At 43.2% G+C, this 15068-nt stretch overlaps 1 pseudogene; it reads left to right on the top strand.

Moving 5' to 3' along the window:
* The first annotated feature begins 6485 nt into the window (after positions 1–6485).
* Positions 6486–6604, top strand: LOC134930239 (5S ribosomal RNA; annotated as a pseudogene).
* Positions 6605–15068: the final 8464 nt, after the last annotated feature.

The raw sequence follows: 15068 nt of genomic DNA on the forward strand, positions 1-15068 counted from the left end.
GGCTTATAGAGGCCATCTTGAGCCCGTGGCTGTCAGACCGCCGTTTGGGAAGGAGCAGGGAAGAGTTCCAGAAGAAAAACGACAGCAGAAGTCCTGGTGGGCAGCTGCCATGCAAAAGAGCTTAAAGGCTGCCGCCTACCAGATGAAGACGCCGGAAGAACTGGGGAGGCGGTGGCCTGTAAGCTCTTTTGCTCCCCAGGTGAAGACAGAAGACGCTGGAAGCCCTGGAGAAGCGGCGGCCATGCAAAAAAGCTTAAGGCACCACCCCCAGGTGAAGATGCAGTATATAAACTTTTTTTATTAAAATGTGTATTTCTTTTAATATTTTCATTACAGGTTGACTGTAGTTGCAGTGGTCCTTTATTGTCCGGGCATGCTGGCATTTGTGGTTCTCCAATTGACAGCATGCTGAGGCAGGCTTGCTGGGACCTGTAGGCTACCTGTATAACAATATTAACATACCATGAACCAGGGACATGCGGTGAGCTAAATAGCTCAGGAGGCACTGGCTAGCACCAGAGCAAGATTTACATGCAATATATGAGCCAAAACGTACATCTGGGCATTATACACAGGTGCAGCAGTATAAACTCCTGGAAATTTGGTGAGTTTTGATTAGAGATGTGTGGAAAGGATACACAGGTGAGGCACTGCCTCACCTGCCATAGACTTTTTACTCCAGAGTTTGGGCTATAAAATTTTTAGAATAATGCAAAGAAGATATTTCAAACATATTCTTTGTATTTTTCATATACTTTACACAGTCAAAACTCTGGCACAAACGTTAGTATGACAGGAATGGCTCTTCCATACCTGCCTCACCCCACCGCACGTCACTGCCATGAACCCCGCACCCACCACCACCGGGGGTGCGGGGCATAGCACTGGGCTTTCAGCCTAGTGCTGGTTGTTGCTCGGGATGAGGGACCCCATTTTATTTTTTGGAGTCCCACCTTTCTGAGGAATTTCAGCCCTGAGCTGACTGGTTTGGGGGATGTTTAATGTAATGGCAAGGGGACTCAAAACTGAGTGCCCCCCTTCCACACTATAGCATTATCTCCCTGTCTGGTTCAGCCTGGTGCTGGCTTTAGTTAAATAAAGGGAACCCTACGCTTTTATTTTTGTTTTTAGAAGAGAGGAAGTGCCTCTCCAGCCACCGAGCTTACAGCACGTTACTGTTATGTATCTTATGGGTTACAGTAGACATTGAGTGACAGCCGGTATGCCACAGTACGCCATCCACTGTGCATGGTGTGTGAAACATTATTTCCGTAGCTATGGGACAGAACGGTATGGCAGGCCTTCCCTGCCATCTGTAACAACTGGATTCTAGGATAATTTCCAGAGACCTGCACCACCAAACAAAACTGTGTCCTGTCTTAGATGGAAATGTTCCGGCAAACAGGGTCCATGGTTAATCCTAATAAAGAACATTCCCATACCTCCCAACTTTGTACTCTTGCAAGTTGGGAACAGCTGCGCCAGAGGCGCACCAGCATCCAAAAAGGGGGCAGGGCCTCAGGCAGGGTGGGCAAGGTGGAGGGCGGAGCCTTGTACTGTGACCCCCGTTTTTTACATTTTGGGGGCATGCCCAGTGCTCCTTGAGCCTCCGGCTCCCCTCCCTGTACTGATAGATGCCGTGCGCATGCGCACAGCATCTATTCAGTGATCACCAGCTGCTTTGCAGAGCAGCAGTGATCACTGGCTCTCTCAACTGTCCCCCCTGCTGAAGGGACATTGCGGCCCACAGGTAGGACAGTGTCCAATTATCGGGACTGTCTCGCTGTATTCGGGACAGTTGGGGGGTATGCATACCAGCGACCGACACGGCAACACGAGCAATGTGTGAGAACAGAAAAAAAATTGTTACCTTTTTTTTTAAACACCCTGTACATTCTACTGTTGCTTAGCCACAAATATTTTTCAGTTATATTAATACAAACTTCTTTTAGGAAGATTCCTGAAGATTCTGCTAGGCTGCCAGCAGCTAGAAGCTTAAGTCACCCATGACATGAAACCACACATTAAATGTGCCATTTCATATGGTGGGGACCTCTATTTTCATCTTGAAAAGGTATTTTTCTTTTCAAAACTTAAAGTAGACAATTCAATTCAGCGCAATGGATGTGATTTGTCATTCTGGAATAGCAAAACACGTCTATCTATATCACAAGATGAACACTTGCAATGCAGGGGCTAATGTACAGTCAGCAATTGAATTTCCTGCAAATAATTTTTAACATATTTAATACTATGTAGGATTGATTAATATGAAAGCAGGTTTTGCATATTTTGGATATTAGGAGAATAGGGGAGAAGGTCTGTCAGCCTAACTTCATCCATTATCATCATCACCATATATTACCCAGTGGTGAAGTTATGGATAGGGTGTGGGTAGGGCACGTTCCCCGGGTACTGGATCTGGAGGGAAGCTAAGAGAGAGGAAGGGAGGAAAGTGCAGACATTATTTGGGGACTTCCTGTACAGCCTACTTGCCTTCGTTTTAGAGAAGAACTATTTTACATTTCAGGAACAATTTTACCTCCAGGTCAGGGGTACAGCTATGGGGGAAGCATGTGCGCCCACGTATGCGAACTTGTTTCTAGGCTGGTGGGAGCAGAAGTACGTTTTTTCCGATACTAATGATCTATATACGGAACATGTCATGTTGTGGCTTAGATATATAGACGACATTTTTATCATCTGGGTTGGGGAGCTGAATCTCCTAATGGATTTTATCAAGCTCCTCAATAACAACAACCTCAACATGAGGCTTACACATACCATCAATCAGGAGAAGGTAGCCTTTCTTTCTCATCAATATCTATAAATCTACCACAGGCAGCCTATCCACAGAACTCTATCGGAAAGAGACATCCACCAACAGTCTGTTGTTCCAAACCAGTGCACACTTCCCGCCAACGGTGGAAAACATACCGAAAGGGGAGTTTCTCAGACTCCGAAGAAATTGTTCTGAAGATGAAGTATTTAAACGTAAGAGCCAGGAACTATCTCGCCGGCTGCATGAGAGAGGGTACAGTAAAAGATCTCTGAAACGAGCGTATAAAGAGGTAACCAAGATACCAAGGAACACCCTTATCTTCTCAACCAAGACCCCAAATAAACCAGATGATAAGATCAGATTTATTGGAACTTTTTGCCCGGAATGGAGACAGATCAAAAAAGCAATTGAAAAACATCTCCCCATACTTCAACTTGACGAGACCCTGGCACCATGGATAGACACCAATATTCAAATGAGCTGGAGAAGGTCAAGGAACATCAATGACCTCCTTGTACGGAGTCACTTTCAATCCAGAACAATCAGGTCTAATACTTTGAGAGGCACTTTTCCATGTGGACATTGTAAAGCCTGTCCCCAGATAGCCAAAACAAATACAATAACAGATCGCTACAGTCAACCAATATTTATTAAACAATTCTTTAACTGTTGCACACAAGGCCTGATCTACTGCATTGAATGTAGCTGCAACTTGAGGTATGTTGGAATGACGACCCGGAAATTCAAGGAGCGGATCCTGGAACATGTGGGAAACTGTCGGAATGCTGCCAGTGATCTCGCACGAATGAGAAAACTGACATTGGTTGCCAGGCATTTTCATTCCTGTCACACAGACTTCCAAAAAGACCTTAGAGTCTTCGGCTTGAAAAAAGTCCAGTTAGGCATCAGAGGAGGGGATCTGACCAAAGAACTACTAAAGAAAGAAACAGAGTGGATATTCAAATTAAACACTTACAAACCAATGGGCCTCAATGAAAGCATAAATTATAGTGCCTTTCTTTAAATAACTACCTGACTATAAACAGTCAGGGTGATGGCCCAATGTCTGCAATCACCACCCTGTCTTTTATTTCATCCAACTGTCCCCCCCTTCTCACAGTATCAGGCAGTACTTGTACTCACCAGACTATACCCCGTAACCAGGTACTGGTGACCCACCAGGAGCACCTGTTATTTCCCCTTTCTCCTTCCCCCCCCCTTCCCCCTCACCAGCCTTATCCGCATCACGTCCTACACTGTGTATTCACTCACCTCACTATGAATTTGTTTACCACACACTTGTCACTGATTTAATTTGGTTTAATGCACTCGAGTATTCACCCATCCTATTCCCCCCTTCCCTCAAATAATAACCCCCCTACGAGGTTACTCACCATGCCCACACCCAATAACTAATGGGTGTGATGTGTAACCCCTTATTTATCAACATTAGTGAGACCACCAGTCCACACGATCACCACATTTCCTATTTATGTGCCACTATCACACTTCTAACACTTACTTCCACTTTCACGGTGGGCTTCACCACCTTATTCACCATATCCTAATTCAAATCTGCCCATCAAGTCATAATCTATTGGCACATACCTCATATCACTCCTAACACTACATCCTCATACACATACACTCACTTTCACTTAGGCACCGTATTTTTATTCCCATTATTAGTTAATTGGTAATGTATTATTTCAGATCACCCCCTATATAAATCATCACCTGGGATCACATATTAATACATTAATGATCAAGTTCTCTTTCCCTCTTTTTTAGTTTATCACCCAGGATGGGGTCAATCTATAAACAGGTCATTGCACTATCCCACCTAGCAGACACGGTTAATCTGCAAAAAAACCTTTTTTAGGGCGGGACACAGGCAATATCTAACACTAAAGCATCGCAATGAACTCTGTCTATAATAAACCTAGGCCTATACTAAGTTCTGGGGAACAACTGTTCCAACCATTAACCCGACAGCCGGCAGCAATATACTGAATAGACCGGCCTTTAGGAGCTCTAACACAGTCCCACCCGCTGGTCAGACCGAACGTCCCGAGTACGCTCGGTTGCCGAGCGACGGGACGCTCTAACCCCGACGTCCTATCCGATCCCTGGATGGAAGGTGACGTCACCTAAAGCAGCTGAGGACGTCCCGTATCCTAGCAACATGACGCCGGAAGCAGTTACCGGATATGACGTGGCGCAGCAGGGCTCAGGATATATAAATATCGTAAATAGATAAGCGGCTATCCCTGCGGCCCGAATGTATTAACCCACTGTACTAACGAGGACACTATACTAACGAGGACACTAATAAAGAGTTTATTAACACTCTCTCCCCTTCCTTGTGTGTCGTTTTTGTTAAGGCACGATGTATAGGTTGCCTAGCAACCTGTCCAAACACGTCACTTCTGCTGAGCACAGCGGAGGCCTGAGGATGATCTCAGCTAATCAAGCACATTGCAGCTATTGGCTAATAACCACCTATACGGGTATTTAAACCTAAGTTATCACACCATACCAGCAGCATTGGAAGTGAACAAGCCCGCAGGACGGGTGAAACGCGTTTTCCAGCATTCCAGCATGACCTATCCCAGTGTTCCAGCATGAATCACTCCAACATCAACCAAGGACCTGAGGAGTAAATCTTGCATCCTGTTATATAGTGACTGACCCAGGGACCTGGGCAGGGACCGGTACACCTTTTTGCTTATTTTCATCTGACTCTATATACAAATGCAGTAATTCGGCACGTTTTTTCTTTACCCTAATTAGGGCAGCCCAGGGATCTGGGCAGTGACTGTTATATCATATTCTTTTTTATCATTTTTCTTCTTTCAAATATTTTTTACTCTTTTCATTTTTTCTCTCAAATTGCCATTATTGTTGCTTTTTTCAACCATATTATCATAATTATCCCTTCTAACCACTAGGGTCTATTGTCATTTTATGGTTTTTTGAAACCTTTCTGGACAGCACTGAGTAGAGAATCAAGAATGGCAATTGTATAAGCATTTAGCTAATCAGTATCTGCAGGGGCCTGCCTACCCCCGTTACTTGTTATACTGTCAATAGGGGTACTCCTAAACATACCCGAGATTGTGGATTATCCTAACGCCTGTATACTATGCCTGATGTTATAGCTCTGCAGCTCTGTATAAGGTATTATTTAGACCTAATCAGGTTTATCTAGGGATCTGGGCAGGAATGTCACACCGCTATCTCTCCTAATAATTTATCAGTCGTGCTGCAAGGTATACATAGTATTTGTTCGTTTGTTCTTTTGCAGCATATGTGAATAAGAGTGATAACTGGTACCCATCAGGGCCTGTGCACCAACTTTTTTTTTCTCTATTTCTTTTTAAATAGAGTAACCACTGAATATATCCAACATTGCCAGTTACTCGGGTCTATGCCTTATTATTATATTTTTATATATTTTTTTGACAGCATTTCGGTTTGATACCAAGCTGACATCCGTCACAGTCTCTATTCAGTTCTCTTTCTTCTCTCCCCCTTTTTCTCCATTTCTCCATTTCTCTATATATCTGCGGACTCTCATCCATGATCCACAGGTTTATCCTGTGCCTAACATAGACAGCAGATCCGCCCCGTTTTTCTGTCTCTCTCCCCAATCTTCTTTAGGTGCACTCTCATTGGTGAGTCGGCTATAGTAGGCCCAAGAAATTACTACCATACCCCACCGACAGAGCCCGATCTCGTCCGATCTTGGAAGTAAAACGGTGGTGGGCTGGGTCAGTATCTGTGAGGGTGACCCCCAGAGAATACCCGGTGTTGTAATTCGTGACCTTCTCGACTCTAAGCCAACAGCAGGATCACCACATTTTCCTTTAATCATCTCTTTTGCTTATTTCTCTGACCTGTGTTACTTTTTCTAAGTACCGTCTTCCTTGACATGTCACAGATCTGACATTGGTCAATGCTAATAAGGATCTATACTCCTGATAACATTTCGGTTCAATGACCCTTGGAGGTCCTATTAATACAAGCTGAGCTTGTGCTGGTGGGATAGGATCAGGGTGTAGAGCCAGAGTGTCTACATCCCTCCTGAAGTCTATTAGTATAGACTAACCAGAACATTTCCAAATTTTTAGTAAAAAATTCTAAAAAAAAAAAATTTCTAATTTTTAATGATTGGTTGTGGATTATACTCACCCCAATTTTTCTAGTTTGATCAGCCACATCAATTAGATATGGCATCTCTCAGAGATGCTGGCGGGCTGAATCATATATATGTGTACTAATATATTTAGTTGAATTAATTGTGGTGGATTATATAAGTGTGGATTTTTTCTTAAAATAATGAGATAATAAAAGTTATGTTTTAATATTTTCATACTAACAAATCAAAATAAGAGTGCACCCACACAAGAGTCTTCTGTAAATCATTTTCTTCCGGGTTCACCGAAGTGCAAGAGTAAAGAAGTTACTGGTGTGTCTTGCACTACCTTAAGATTGTACACATCTATGCAATTATCACGCCAAATACCTCATTTCAGCTGATCGGGCCGATAATTGCATTGATTTATATCCACTAGCATACCTGCCAACTTTCTGAAGCTGGCAGGAGGGACATTGACGTGCACCGAAAGCATGCACCCAAAATTAGGGGGCGTGGCCTCACAGGTAGGGTGTATGGCTTCACCAGAAGTGCAGCAATTGCGGGCCACACCCCCATTTACGCTGCCGGGGGCATGCAGAGCACCCTGTCAGCTGCTGGCATGCCCCCTGTGCCTCTCTCAAGATGAATAGCTGCTGTGCGCATGCGAGTGGGACAGTCCCAGGAAAACGGGACTGTTCCGTGAAAATCGGGGCAGTTAGGAGGTATGAACTAGTGTTAGCTTAAACAGCTTCAAATGCTTTTGCAATGGTCAGATCAGGAGGTTACATCTTAAGATCTAATAAAACAGAAAGTGAACTGTCCCAAGGCGCAAAACGAACCTATGCAGCTTAATACAAACAAAGGGACCACCAATGCCCTAAATGGAAACAATGAATACAGAGAAAAGAATGTATGAAAGCGCTCAGTCCTGTGTCAACATAAATGTCCCATGAAAAATGGCTTTTTTTTTTCAGATGAAAAATCCTCCACACATCGATTGGACCCTTGTGGGAGATGTATCAGTCTTTGATCATCAGTCCGTACGATTTCTTCCAGTGATGGATGTGCCTCAAAATAAAACCAAATGGAGATAATATGGTGTAGTATGTCTATATACAACCAAATAGTTATTCTCTAAACCACCACCTACGGATGAATCCCACAAGATTCTTTACATCAACATCTCTTTTCACACCAAGAGGATCTCAAAAATGGTGACGTACCGTACTCACATAATCACTAGTGAGTACCCTCCCATAAAGGTATCTTTGGTAACAGGTATCTCTTCAACGCGTCACTAGACTCCCTCTGAATGTTATATTCTTATTCAGCGATTCTCGTGATTACCTCCGATGAAGCATGAACCTCAGGGCAAACCAGATACATATAATATGGTGTAGTACGTCTACTTAGGAATGATTACACCCAGGTGAAAAAATGTGGAAAAAAAGGTGTATAACTTAGCATACCGGAACTCACACTAATATAAAGTGAAAGACTCCTATAAAGGTTTCCTTAGTCACCAATCTCCAATGTCGTGATTGAGACCACCGTGCAGACACCTTCTTATTAAAACCACATGGAATGACGTACCGTACTCACACAGTGTATGGCAAATGTGTTCTCATAAAGGTATCTTTAGCCACCAATATTCAATCGAGTGTGTGACCTCCCCAGGAACACCCCTCCAAATAATTCAGGTGCGGGACGTACCGTACTCACATAACACTTAGCGTCTGTAATCACGTAGCAGTTTCTTTGGTTTTCTTCAGGAGCTTTATACCATATCCTCCCAAACGGGGGAATTATAACCCAAAAGAAACCAAAATTGCACTAATGAATTCCATAAAATCCATATAATTTATTAATACACAATAGCTAAAAAATGACTAAATATGTTTTCACCTTGAAAAAGACTTTTCAGTCGAAACATGTTGGTCTAGGAGTGCTACTTATCTTTAACGTTTTCACCTTGAAAAAGACTTTTCAGTCGAAACATGTTGGTCTAGGAGTGTTACTTATCTTTAACAACATTTGGGCACAGACGGTTCAGTTTTCCCGTTTGGTTTTCACGGCCGAGATTGCCTCTCAGAGTAAACTGTCTATTTTCATCTGCCGCCGGTCACCCCAATTTTAGTAATTTTTTAGCTATTGTGTATTAATAAATTATATGGATTTTATGGAATTCATTAGTGCAATTTTGGTTTCTTTTGGGTTATAATTCCCCCGTTTGGGAGGATATGGTATAAAGCTCCTGAAGAAAACCAAAGAAACTGCTACGTGATTACAGACGCTAAGTGTTATGTGAGTACGGTACGTCCCGCACCTGAATTATTTGGAGGGGTGTTCCTGGGGAGGTCACACACTCGATTGAATATTGGTGGCTAAAGATACCTTTATGAGAACACATTTGCCATACACTGTGTGAGTACGGTACGTCATTCCATGTGGTTTTAATAAGGTGTCTGCACGGTGGTCTCATTCACGACATTGGAGATTGGTGACTAAAGAAACCTTTATAGGAGTCTTTCACTTTATATTAGTGTGAGTTCCGGTATGCTAAGTTATACACCTTTTTTTCACATTTTTTCACCTGGGTGTAATCATTCCTAAGTAGACGTACTACACCATATTATATGTATCTGGTTTGCCCTGAGGTTCATGCTTCATCGGAGGTAATCACGAGAATCGCTGAATAAGAATATAACATTCAGAGGGAGTCTAGTGACGCGTTGAAGAGATACCTGTTACCAAAGATACCTTTATGGGAGGGTACTCACTAGTGATTATGTGAGTACGGTACGTCACCATTTTTGAGATCCTCTTGGTGTGAAAAGAGATGTTGATGTAAAGAATCTTGTGGGATTCATCCGTAGGTGGTGGTTTAGAGAATAACTATTTGGTTGTATATAGACATACTACACCATATTATCTTCATTTGGTTTTATTTTGAGGCACATCCATCACTGGAAGAAATCGTACGGACTGATGATCAAAGACTGATACATCTCCCACAAGGGTCCAATCGATGTGTGGAGGATTTTTCATCTGAAAAAAAAGCCATTTTTCATGGGACATTTATGTTGACACAGGACTGAGGGCTTTCATACATTCTTTTCTCTGTATACATCTTAAGATCTGCTCAGAAATTGAAATGCCTCATGTCCCACAGAACAAAGTACACACTGAGCTAAAAGTAGATCGGTGTATAAAGGGTGCACACTGATTGGATAATTGCTCCAAGGATCAGAACTTTTATCTGATCTGCAAAGGGATCTGCAAGTGTGTACCCAGCTGTGTCCTGCTCCCTCACATCACACACCTTTATGCAGCAAACCACTGAGCCTGAATATCTTTATTTATTTTGTTACATGGCTCACCCATTTTGTTGGTTCAATGGTTAGGGGGAAGAAAATTTCCATTGCTGTCATCAGGGGGTGGGGGATCCTTTCTTCTAAACACTGTGATACTTATTAAATCTAAACTCATTTCTAAGATTCCTGGTCTAGAGCCATCTGCAAACCTAAATCTGCTCCAGCAGCTCCAGTGTAAAGGTGCATACACATGGTGAGATTCGGGCTAACCCCGATTCTCACTGTGCGATAGGGACTAGGTCGGTATCGTAAGCACATAATGACTGTGCTTGCGATACTGACTATGTGCGATTTTGGCTAAGTGTCAATTTTGACTTTCTTTTCTACTAGATAGTCAAAATTGACTTGATGCACAGTCTATCTAGGCTTGCGATGCCGACCGCGTGGGACCGCGCATCGGCATCGCATCGGGATTGCAAGGTGACTTTCTCCTTGCGATCTGCACTAATTTTTCTTACAATTTTGACTATATAGTCAAAATAGTAAGAAAATAATCTCACCGTGTGTACACACCGTAACATTTTTATTATTTATTACCAGTTATTTATATAGCGCACACATATTTTTCAATGCTTTGCAAAGAATATTTGAAACATAGTCACATAGAAACAGATTTGACAGCAGATAAGAACCACTTGGCCCATCTAGTCCCTTTTTCTACCATATTTTTGTCTCAAACCTTATTTGATCCTTATTTCTTTGTAAGGATATCCTTATGTCTATCCCATGCATGTTTAAAGTGCTCCGTCTGATGGGAGGCTATTCCACTTGTCCACTACCCTTTCTGTGAATTCATTTTTCCTTATATTTACCCTGAACCTACCTCCCTTCAGTTTCAGTACATGTCCTCGTGTCCAATTGCTTCTCTTCATTTCATCCTGGACTTTGTTAAAACCCTTGATATATTTGAAAGTTTCTATCATGTCCCCTCTTTCCCTTCTCTGCTCCAAACTATACATATTGAGATTTTTTTTGTCTTTCTTGGTATGTTTTGGGATGTAGGCCATGCACCATTTCAGTTGTCCTTCTTTGTACAGTCTCTAAACTTTTGAAGATATGGCCTTCCGAATTAAACACAGTATTCTAGATGAGGCCGTACCAATGACCTATACAGTGGCATTATTACTTCTTTCTGCTGCTGATTCTTCTCCCAATGCAGCCAAGCATCTGCCTAGCCTTCCTCATTGCTTTGTTACATTGCTTACTTGCCTTTAAGTCACCTGAAATAGTGACTGCTAGATCCCTTTCCTCCTCAGTAGTTTCCAGTATAGTGCCATTAATACTATATTTAGCCTTTGGATTTTTGAGATCCAAGTGCATGATTTTGCATTTTTTGGAATTAAACTGTAATTGCCACACTCTTGACCATTCCCCTAGTCTACCTAGATCCTCAATCATTTGTTTTACTCCTGGTGTGTCTACCCTGTTGCATACCTTGTATCATCTGCAAAAAAGGCATACATTTCCTTTAATGCCATTTGCAATGTCACCAATAAAGATATTAAAAAGCACTGGTCCAAGTACATATCCCTAGGGTGCTCCACTGGTAACATTTCCCTCCTGTTAATGCACTCCAGTTACTGTAACTCTCTGTTTTCTATCCTGCAATCAAGATCTTATCCATTCAACAATCTTAGTATCCAGTCCCAAGCTTTCGAGTTTATTTAGCAGTCTGCAATGTGGAACAGTGTCAAAAACCTTACTAAAATCTAGATAAGCTATATCCATGATCTCCCCCAAGTGAATCCATGCTGTTTGGGATCCTGTAAATTGCTGGATTTGAGATAATCTACAACTCTTTCTATTAAGAGTGTTTCCATCAATTTTCCTACTACTGAAGTAAGACTCACTGGTCTGTAGTTGTTTGCCTCTACCTCTGGAATTACTCCTGTAGCTAACGACTGGTTGAATAATTCTGTTAATTGTGCTACCAGCACCTCTTTAAGCTCTTTTGGTATCCTTGGATGTATCCCATCTGAACCCATAGATTTGTCCGCTTTCAGCTTTGAGAGTTCTGTTAGGACCTTCTCCTCTGTAAATGTACTTGATTAATTTTTCTGAATATCTCTGCAACTTAACTGTGGCCCATTCCCCTCTCTTTCAGTATTGAATACTGAGCAAAAATAATAATTAAGATGATCTGCCATTACATTGTCTCCCTCAACGAGACTCCCTGTCTTTAGTTTTATTATTCCACCTTTTGTTTTTCTCCTTTTGCTTATATACTTAAAAAAAAGTTTTACCTCCTTTACCCACTGACTGGGCCATTTTCTCCTCAGCTTGCGTCTTTGCACATCTGATTACCTTCTTAGTCTCCTTCTGTCTAACAAGATATATGTGGCCATTCACATCAGTCCCTGCCCCAGTACAGTTTACAATCTATATTCCCTAACACATGTACTCGCAGACACATTCATGCTAGTGTTAATTTTGTCAGGAGCCAGTTAACCTACCAGTATATTTTTGGATTGTGGGAAGAAACCAAAGTACCCAGAGGAAACCCATGAAAGCACGGGGAGAATATACAAACTCCACACAGGGCCATGGTGGGAATTGAACCTATGACCTCAGTGCCCTGTGAGGCATACTGCCCATTTATCATATACGGTATTTGAATTAGAGATGTGCGCCGACCGGCGTGTTTTGGTTTTGGATCTGTATCTCTTTCAAGTTTTTGGATCTGAATTTGGTTTTGCTAAACCTGCCCTTGTATGTTTTGGTTTTGGATCTGTATTTTTTTTTTTTAAACAAATCATAAAAACAGTTAAAATCACAGAATTTGGGACTGCTTTTGTTTCTATAGTATTATTGGGTTCACTACGGCTGGCCGGCGGTCGGGCTCCCGGCGACCAGCATACCGGTGCCGGGAGGCCGACCGCCGGCATACCGACAGTGTGGCGAGCGCAAATGAGCCCCTTGCGGGCACGCTGCGCTCGCCACGCTACGGGCACGGTGGCGCGCTACGCGCGCCACACTATTTTATTCTCCCTCTATGGGGGTCGTGGACCCCCACGAGGGAAAATAAGTGTCGGTATGCCGGCTGTCGGGCTTCCGGCGCCGGTATACTGAGCGCCGGGAGCCCGACCGCCGGCATACAGAAGACCACCCGTATTATTAACCTCAATAACATTAGTTTTCAGTCATTTACAGTCAATTTTGACCACCTCACAATATTGTTTTATCTGTTTTAGGCCAAAGGCTGCAGCGAGCTGACTGTTTACACCGACAGAGCAGCGGCAAAAAACACAAGGCAGTTTATAGCACATCTATGAATCTTTGCCACACAGCAAGATGGAATTGTCCTCCGCCCCCCCCCCCCTTCCATGATGGATATTAAAAAGGACATTTACAGTTTAACAAACCAAGCACATCAGTGAAAGGGACTGACACTTTTAGGGGCTGAAGAGCTTGCTTTGGTTGATCCCCCACAAAAAATTTTTGGGAAGGACTACCTCTGATCAGTAATGAGGAGTAAATCTCTCGCCCCCACCTGCACTGCAACATGGTTTTGCCCAATTGTGTGGTCTTATGCTTTGATTACAAACCTGAATCAGGTCCAAGGTCTATGCCAGAAATGAAAGCTTGCTATTTCAGAAGATCCCTACTGCTAAATTCACAAAACAGGATCAGTGTACGTCGGGAAGATAGGATGCCAGCAGTCACAATAGCAATGCTAGCATCCCGATGGTCAAGATTATTATTATTATTACATTTTATTTATAGGGCGCCACAAGTGTTATGCAGCGCCATACAAAGGACAGTACAGGGAGACAAAACTTAGCATAACCGTAATTAAATAAATAAAATGGAGTACAGGTAACAAAGAGCACCACAATTCTCAAAACATAATACAGCTTAGATGTAAGTAGCAAGGGAGTAATCATTGTACTACTTGGGGCTGGTGGCCATAGATAGAGAGGAGCCTTAACCAGTAGGAGAAAAAGCAGGTAAAGATGGTCGCTGACTGAAATGTGTCGAGAAGAGGGCTTAGACAACAATAGGAAAGAGGGCCCTGCTCTGAAGAGCTAACAATCTAGTGGGGAGCGGTGACAGACAGATGATATGAGGTGCAAGCAAGCAGGAGGAAGCCTGATGGCAGTATGCAAGCAAAGCAGAGATGTTCAAGGCGTGGGGCAGGGGGATGGAGGAGCAGCCTAAGGACTAGGTTGTGCATTGGAGGGGTACGCTTTGATAAATAGGTGGGTTTTCAGTGCCCGTTTGAAGCTTTGCAAGGTTGGGGAGAGTCTAATGGAGCGGGGGAGCGCGTTCTACTGAAGGGGTGCAGCACGGGCACAATCCTGAACTCGTGCATGGGAAGCAGTGACCAAGGCAGAGGAGAGGTGACGGTGATCAGCCGACCATAGTGGGCGGGAGGGAGTATGAAGGGAGAGGTGGATGGAGATGTAGGGAGCAGTGGAATTAGAGATGGCCTTGTATGTGTGGGTGAGGAGTTTGAAGAGGATTCTGTAGGGGAATGGGAGCCAGTGTAGATTTTGTCGAAGGGGAGTGGCAAAAGTGGAGCGGCGGGAGAGGAAGATGAGCCTAGCTGCGGAGTTGAGGACAGATTGGAGGGGTGCGAGGTGGGAGCAAGTGAGGCCAGTGAGCAGAACATTGCCGTAGTCGAGTCGTGAGATAACCAGTGAGTGGATGATAAGTTTAGTTGCACTCTGGGAGAGAAATGGCCTGATGTGAGCAATGTTGCGTAGCTGGAACTGACAAGATTGCGCCAGAGCTTAGATGTAGGGTGCAAAGGAGAGGGAGGAGTCAAGAG

This window comes from Pseudophryne corroboree, chromosome 5 (genome assembly GCF_028390025.1).
Source record: "Pseudophryne corroboree isolate aPseCor3 chromosome 5, aPseCor3.hap2, whole genome shotgun sequence".
Lineage (NCBI taxonomy): Eukaryota > Metazoa > Chordata > Amphibia > Anura > Myobatrachidae > Pseudophryne > Pseudophryne corroboree.